The 9,016-nt window shown below is 37.6% G+C and overlaps 1 pseudogene; it reads right to left on the bottom strand.

Moving 5' to 3' along the window:
* Nucleotides 1–8,024: 8,024 nt before the first annotated feature.
* On the bottom strand, nt 8,025–8,124 carry LOC113341529 (annotated as a pseudogene).
* Between the last annotated feature and the right edge of the window lie 892 nt (nt 8,125–9,016).

The raw sequence follows: 9,016 nt of genomic DNA on the forward strand, positions 1-9,016 counted from the left end.
ACAAGATGTTGCGGAATCACAAATAATGAGACGAAGATGTTTGTGATTACTTTTTATATCTTTCCTATCGGAGATATCAATCTCAAGCCAATCAATCTGATTGTACTCGTACGATAGAAGATGTAAGATCAGATCACAAAACTACAATAAAAGTAGTATCGGTCTGGCTTCACAATACCAATGAAGTCTTTAAGTTGTTAACCTGGTTTTAGAAGAAGAAAACCAAAGGTTAAAGGATAACCGACTCTAGTATGCAAACTAGTATCACACGTGAGGTGTGGGGATTAGTATTGCACAAATACTAGAGTTCCCCTTATATATTCTTTCAAATCAGGGTTTGCAATTAAGTTATCTTGGTAACAAAGCAATCAATATCCACGGTTAGATGAAAACCTGATTTGGATTCAAGATAATATTTCTCAACCGTTAGATCGAAAACTTAGCTTGTTACACACACTTGACAATGCACGCTTCTAGGTTTGTTAACCGTACCCAAACATATGCACTTGTTGGTTCAATAATAGTTAACCAAAAAGTTAGCCATATGAGCATTTCATATCAACCACATTCTTCTTCACCATAACTAGTTCAAATGATTTCAAATGAACAAGTTAGAGAGTTGTTCATTGCAAGGAAATCTCATGTACTACACAAGACATAATTGAAGCAAAGATGATTTGTTTCACTTGAATCGGTTCATGACATTTTATATCCACGGTTTGCAAACTGCATTCCTTAGTCTTTTTAAGTTTAAGTTCAGAAATCATCTTCAGATATATAACCTTCTCAAGTTCGCAGATTAGGTTCGCGGACTTAAGTTACCGGGCAGAGTTTACAAACTCCAGCGGAAATTCTCGGGTATGAGAACTTCGCCGGTTCGCAGAATGGGTTTGCGTACTGAGTTCACGGACTTAGTTTCACGCAAGTAGTTTGTCAACTCCAGCAGAAATTCTCGGGTTTGAGAACTTCGACAGTTCGCGGACTTGGCTCACGCCATTCTTCCGGTTCTCTTGATCAACAAAGTTCGCAAACTTTGGTTCAAGAAATTGGACTTATACATAAATGTTTTTCCACAACAATGCTTATGTCTACCATTGGTTATGTAATCTAAACTCTCATTTCAATCATTGAAATATTCTTAGAGGACGTTATATAGTTGTTACACCATTTCTCGTCAAAGAAATTTTCAAGATGATTGAAACATATCATGACTTTCTTCACATGGTAAAGATAAACTTGGTTAAAGCGAAAATCTTACCAACTCATATTTAGAGATATAGATAGGCGAGGTATACTCGGCTCTAAATACCAAATGTGTATAATCAAAGTCTATATATATAGCATACGAATTCTTGTCTCAAAGAGTATGAGATAGAGTAGTTAGACTTTTGAGTGATAGATAAGTTCAAGTCTTCACATAACTTTTTGTCGAGAAGTTCCACCGGTTCCTTGAGTAGTTATTCTACTTGTATGATGAATCTCCTTGAAGTCCTTGAGCTCAACTACACTTTCTATCCTAGTCTGAGACTTAGCTATAATAGACTATATATCAATACTTATAGTTTTGATCACTAACATTGACAAACATCCTTGAGATAGCAACGCATGCGAGTTCGACCGAGCAATGCTCTAACACAAGCGATTGTCAAGAACTCCGGGTTGTGGCCTGCAGTGGAGAGTTCAAATATTGAGCATGATAGAGTTACCGTATCTGCATTATGTGAGAGGTTCTACGAAGAGACTGATAAAATATTATTCCCATTCGGTGAGATTGAGATAACTCCAGATGATGCTCATCAAATTCTAAGCCTCGAGGTTTAGGAAAAAGAAATCAGTGAGGGCTTCGATAATAAAATATCTTGGGAGGGTATCTTCAAATGACCAAAACTGTTTTCGGTTAGGATCATATTAAGACTGAGTCTATGCTTGTGGTGAAGGACGGTCATCTAAGCAAGAAGTTTAATCTGAAAAAGTTGAGGGACAAATTATATGGGACCAAGAAAATCTATAATGAGGAAGGAAGGGTGGACTTGGTGCGAATCAATGCTACTGTGTCAGATATTTTCTATACATCCTGGGTAAATGTATCTTCCCCGACAGTTCCTGAAGCTTGGTCGACGTCAGGTATATGCAACTATTGGATCCCTTAGATAAGATGCATGAGTATACTTGGGGTACTGCGGTGGTCGCCTTCTTGAACAATAAGTTGACAGAGGTTCTAAGGGAACTCACTGCGCAAGTTAAAGGAAATATATGTCTCTTCCAGGTAATTTTATTTTCTAAATCATTTATATTTGAAAAATTCTCGTAAGATATGATTCTTTCTAAACTTTGTGTTTGCATATGTTTGGATATATGAGCACTTCCCTACTTTAGTGAAAGGCAACTCCTACGTCAAAGTGGATGAGAATGTTGCGATTTATAATCCAAGAGGACAAAGATACAGTTTTAATGGTGGTAAGGATAAGGAAATGCCGCAACAACTTATCAAAATCCGAAGCGCCTTGGACAAATTGACTGCGGATAAGGTAATATTTGATCCGTATCGAGGTTTAGAAATCAAGGTTTAATCCAAAGGATAGATGATGTTGCATTATACTACGGTCTCTTGTTGTGCACCCATGGATATTCAATTTACGATCCACATCGGGTAATGCGATAATTGGGTTACGTCCAAGACGAACCCATTTCGATGCTGAGCCGTTCTTTCAATTGCTAAGGGAGGACTCCACCACGTACCAAAAAATTATTAACGTCGCTTATGCTCCAACTCCAGTTAAATATCATTGGAACGAAAGACGTGACCGTAAAGTCTATAGAGTCTTTTGGACGAGGTGACAGAAGGTCATGAAGCTCATGAGAGATACATGCAGTGTTACTTGGGTTGGGCACGTCCTACTGTGATTAGGGAAATGACTGCTGAAGAATTGGATCGTAAGAGGAAGATGGCATCGAAAGACCCAACAACAAGTCTTAAGTTCTTTCTAAGTATTTTAGAGTTGCTCTTACTGTTTTAACATTACATTATCGAATCATTCTATTAATTGTTTGTTGTTTAATTGAAAATAGAGGGAGCATTTGAATAGCCTTGTGAGGGTGATGTGTTGCGCGAGAGAAAGAGGAGAGCCTTTGTCAATTGAAGCACAAAGCAAGCACATTGACTTTGTTAGCAATGTTGACACTGAGGATGCCTATGAATTGTTCAAGAAAGCTGATGCTGAAGTAAAGAGGGAAGAAAAATCCAGGAGGGAAGCACAAGCCAAGATGAATGCGGACAAAAAGCGGGGTCGTTCCCGTGGTGGTGAATGTCGTAGTGGTGGTGGTGCTCCTAAACGGGGTCGTGGTCGTGGTCGTGGCCGTGGTGGTGAATGAATGCATTCCTAGTTTATTTCTTTATGTTGTGGTAGACAAATGTTAAGGTTAATGGTTTAGAAAAATGTTTTTTTTTAAAATTTATGGGACATGTTTTCGTATTTTGGACAAAAAATGTTGGATTTCTAGTTGTTGAATGAATGGTTTATTTAGCTATGTAAAGTTTCAATAGTTCAGCCGACATGCTTTTGTTAAGTTACATTGCCGACCTAACCAGGGCCGGCAGGGTTGTGAACTGTCAGACTGCCGTCCCTGACAGCAGAAATGGTATAGTTACCAGGGTCGGAAAGGTATTAGATTATCGACCCTACCTACTATCTGTTTCCAAAAATACCTTCTCCTAATGCCTTAAAAGAATAAGGTCGGCAGGGTTATAAAATTACGACCTTGCCGTCTATAATGAAGCCGGAACGCTAATGACCAAATACCATTCCGACGGTTAAACAGAAGAAAGTGGACTCCTGATTCCTAAAATCACAATAAGGTCGGTTGGGTAAGAAAATTAAGACCCTGCCGGCCAAACTTAGTCGGCAAATTGGGGTGGGGGGGGGGGGGGGAACCGCGCCGGCGAATTCAAACTTCAAATTTTTTGCAAGTACAATTGCATTGATTGACTTGTACTTGGGCACTATAACGGACAAATTTGGGCACTATCCTATAAATACACTGGTTCTATGTACAAAACAACAAACACCTATTTGCATATACTCTCCAAAGCACATATCATCATACACTCTATCTAACTCTAAAACAATGGCATCATTTGACTCAAATGAAGATTTGGAAATCATCAAAGAGTGGTACATGAAAACTCGAGTTAGACATCTGTCTCCGTAAGGGTGGATTCCGTAAACTTTTGGGCTAGGGTACACAACAAATTTAGGCAAGATTTTTGGAATCCTAATGGAAGAATTGTTAAAAAAGTCCATGATAGGCACCTAGTCATCGAAAATGCGATACTTGCTTTTTTAGCTCTCCAACCCCGGATTTTCAACGCTACCAACTTCAACTTGTCTATTGAATAATTTTTAAGTATGTTTGTGGTTTATTTTACGTGATCCATGTTGTTTGGTCTTCCTATTAAACACCACTAACAAAGTAAGTTTGTGTTTTGCTTTTGTAGCATGAAGTCGTCAAATCGCGCTACTAGGAGGAAAAGGGGGAAGCATTCGCATTCGACGCAAGCTATGAATTCATGGTCTCCAAAATCCCGGAGTATGCCCCGGACTTCATGCAGGCCAGAGATGACTGGAATTCCTCCAACAAAGATTGATGGTTTTAGTGTAGGTTTTGTGGGTAGATCTCTATGTAAAACCTCACGAGATTATAACTCGTCCACTAGGGTTGCCTAGGGGTTCAAGGATTGATGCACATGCTAATTGCATTCGTTTTTCCGTCGACAAGTGATAGACACATTTTTGTGTCTAAGTTGTCCTCAATTTTCTGTATTGTTGGTACTCGACTTTGTACTTATTATGGTGTTTTGTTTGTTTGCAGGTTTTTTTTTTTTGGAAATAAACATTGTTGGAATAATCGGCTCGAAAAATGACTCGGAGCACTCCCGGAGGACAACTGCTAAACGGACTCTCAGTTTGGATAAGGGGCGCCTAGTTACTAAAGGGCACCTTCTTCACTATTTGCACCCCAGGGCGCCACCTGATATTCGCACCCTCACTCTGGATAAGGGCACGCCATCATTTTCATTTCCGAAGAACAATTTTGGCGGGAAAATAATTTTTGAAAACCCGAGTTCTGCTGTTTTGCATTTGGAGAATTTTTAGAGAGATTAAATCGCTGTAGTCAATTGGAATGAGCCTGTTACACTTAGACATGACCGGTAGGTCCATCAGTTACGAAGATAGTGGGCTGAATCACATGGTTTTGAGGAAACATGGGTGTGTTTATTCCCGTGAAATATTTTCGGGATTTCTTGTTGTTTTGGAAAGATTATATGTGTCTGCAGCGTGTTGAATCAACCCTACAGCATGTACGATCATGTTTGGAGTGTTTCTGCATCATTTCAGCGCGTGAAAAGTTAATTCAGGGAAAAAAATATTCCAGAGAATGTTTTGCTTCAATGCGGAGTAATGGAAGATTTTTTGGAATTATGGAGGCGTATTCTCGGTGCTGAGGGGCTATATAAGGTGTGAAAGAGTAGTAGATGAGGACAGTGAGGATTGGGAGCTTTTTAGAACGTCACAGAGCCAAAATTCAGAGTTGCATAGAATCGCAATTTTCTGCTGCTGTGAAGAACACCAAGAACGTAAGACACACAAGAGACATTCGTTTTTCTACAGTGACAACGACAGTTAGCTTTTATCATTCTCTGTAACAGTTCGGTTTATAACACATATAATTGTTACAAACCCGGTATTTAATTATTTTCTCCCATTTTCATCATTTGTAAACACTTTGAACAATGAAATAAACTTTTGAGCAACATGATGATGAGATAATGCTCCCACAACCAAGGTAATAAGGAAGCTATTTACGCATGAATAATTGGTAAACATTTTATTTTCTCTAATTTATAATTCACTCAATCACTGCTTTTGCAGAGTTTTAATTTGTTTGCATAATTTTCTTAATTAGTTGTGATTCAATTTGATAGGTTATACTTTATTTAGTCAATTGATAATATATGCTTAGGGAATACAGTTAATATTTGAGAATATGCCTGATTATTTGTGAATTAAGAAATAAGGGACTTAAAATATAATTGGAGTTTTGAGTTAATTACCATCATTCATTCATGTGTAATAGTGGAATCAGTGTCTTGGTTATTTTTTATATCTTGAAGTCAATTTTGCATTAAGTTCTCTTTGTTTTATAAGTTTTATAAGTCTAAAATCTATTGCTTTCACAAGTCTCAACGAACCTATTGCTACAACAACTTTGAAATTAGATCAATTTTTGGCGCCGTCGACGCGGACTTGTCTTTAGGCTAGAGTTTTTAGATTTATTTTTCTTTTAATTTTTTTTAGGTATTTTTTTTATTTGTTCTATTTTACGTTTTGGGTATTTGTCTTTTTATTACAGATTCCTGGGTTTCGGAGCGAAAGAAAAAGGAGTTGCCAAAGCTTTTTGGTGACCGCTTAAAGATTTGGAGTCAAAAGACAAAGCGAAAAGAACGAATAAAAAAAATAAAATAAATAAAATAAAAAAAGAGAATATTATTAGATATTTTTTTTATCTTTTAGATTTTTTTTATCTTTTAGAAATTGTATTAGGATATTCTCTATTTTGTAATTTTCTTTTTATTTTTGCACTTTCCTTTTTGGACTTTGGACTTTGGACTTGGACATTCTTTTATTTTCAAACCCTACGGAAGGGTACTATGTTAAATATTAAACTGTTTGCAGAGAAGGACGGCAATTACGATATTGCCTCGCCCATCGGGTTCGTACATGACACAGGATTCGTGGCCCGAGTCGACTACAACGGTTCATCCCCCGTCTGGAACGAGAGGTAAGTTTGTCGAAACACTCGCGAATACCCTGTCAGCGGGTTACTGTCTTCCTTCGTGTGAATATATGTTGAGGACTGAAAACGGTTTAATTTTCTAGTAAAGGGAAAGGGCTAGCCATACAAGATAAGGGTTCGGATTTCATCATCGGTCTCTTCCTGCCCGCCTTAGGAACACAAAACCTACGCGAACCGAAGCTTAAAATACTGACTAGAACGAGACCGATAGGGTAACGAGCTTAACAGGAAAGTCGTTCGAGAAATATTGGTTGCTCTCTTAAGCATACTTTGAAGTTCATGACGGTTAATGTAAGTTGAGCGTGCCGCCTTGTAACCCAAGTGAATGTTTTGCCAGTGAGGCCTAGGTGTCAAAGCTCCATTGAGCTTCCCTTGTCTCTATTCAACTTACTTTAAATCAGATTGATTCCAGAGGGGTTTGCTTAAATTGTAACGAATTCCCTTTCGAAGGATTATAAGCTGGTCTAGAAACAATCTAAGTGGAGCCGTCATGCTTTTTGTTTGCTAGAAATCAGTAGGTTTGTTGTGGTGGAGTCAGCCTTGTTTGTGTTTGCATAGAACTTCCCTTCCTTTTAGGACTTTTCTTTTTAATTTTGTTTTTATAGTGTATGCCCGAGGTCATTAGAGAACGGGCTTGGAAAAGAAACACTCTAGGTCGTTTGATTAGTGACAAACCTAGTAGTTCTTCTTGTGAAGGCGGGGAGCTCGAAGACTCTTCTTTTGAGAGCCTTGTTTTTGGAAATTTCATCTTTGAAAACTTTACATTTAATGAAGAAAGTACTCCTAGTCCGTTGGTAGTGCCAGAAATGGCAACTTTGAAAGCTTTGTTAAACCCAACTAGGACCTCTCGTCGGTCTTGTATCAAGTTAGATGAAACGGAGGAAAATTATGAACTGAAACCTGGTACTTTACAGATGCTCCCAATCTTTTTAGGAAAATAGAATGAGAACCCTTATTTTCATGTTACGGAATTCGAGGAAATTTGTAGTACTCTGAAAATTAAAAACCTAGATGATAATGCTTTGAAACTTGGTTATTTCCCTTTTCCTTAAAAGATAAAGACAAATCTTCGCTGTATAGTTTGCCTTATTAGTCAATTGAAACCTATGACCAACTTACATCTGCCTTTATACAGAAGTTTTTCCCAAGGCACAAAACATCGTCTATTAAGACACAAATCTGTACTTTTGCTCAACAAGAGGGAGAATCTTTATATAGGTATTTAGAAAGTTTCAATGACTGAATAGCTCAATGTCCTCATCATGGTTTAGAGAAGGTTAGGTTAGTTCATATTCTCTACAAGGGTTTAGATTATTCAACAACAACTGAAAATGCGAGGGTACCCAAATATACCACAAGATAAAACTTTTCCTACCTATTAGTCTTTTCTCCGAAAGTGATTGTCTATGGACTGAGTCGAGACAATACTGTTAGAGCATTTCTCGGTTGAACCCACCAAGCATTGGTATGTCAAGTTTGGTTGTCATATTTTAGTGAATCAAAACTCATGTTAAGAGTCGCTTGATTATGTACTAAAGTCAACTTCGTATAGGATTAGTTTGAAAGTATTAGGATATGAGACATTACAAGTATTGCGAAGACTTTAAGATGTGAATAAGCAAGGAGCTACAACGACAACAATCATCCTTCCACTTGAGGTTAGTGATATTTTCCTTTAACTGTTTCATTCCCTAACGTATCTTCCAAGTCGTGCATATTGAAAACATAAATGCGAAGCATATTTGAACTCTAGATAGACATCATATTAAGGAATACAATACGAGGTTTATTGCTTAACCATTAAACTTTGTAGATAAGACATCTCCATAATCATTGGAATGATATTGGGATTATGTATGGGTATGAGGTGAGGATTTCATCCTAGGGAATAATGTTTACATGTGTTCTAAGGAAGTAAGTTAATAAACTTGTTTGTGAACCGAAAATATTTCCAGGTGTTATTGGTTTAGTTATTCATTGCATATCTTATGAACAACCAATATGTGTGATTGAGTATAACCGCTCACAACTTGTTTGTGTTCTTGGTAGAACTATTCACAAAGGCCTGACTTATGTATTGGTATGACTTTTTTATTAGTGAAACCGATCTTAAGTAATTACCTGAGATGGTATGATCGGGTTTGTGTTATGTCTGACCAAA

The sequence above is a fragment of the Papaver somniferum genome, chromosome 1, assembly GCF_003573695.1.
Source record: "Papaver somniferum cultivar HN1 chromosome 1, ASM357369v1, whole genome shotgun sequence".
NCBI lineage: Eukaryota > Viridiplantae > Streptophyta > Magnoliopsida > Ranunculales > Papaveraceae > Papaver > Papaver somniferum.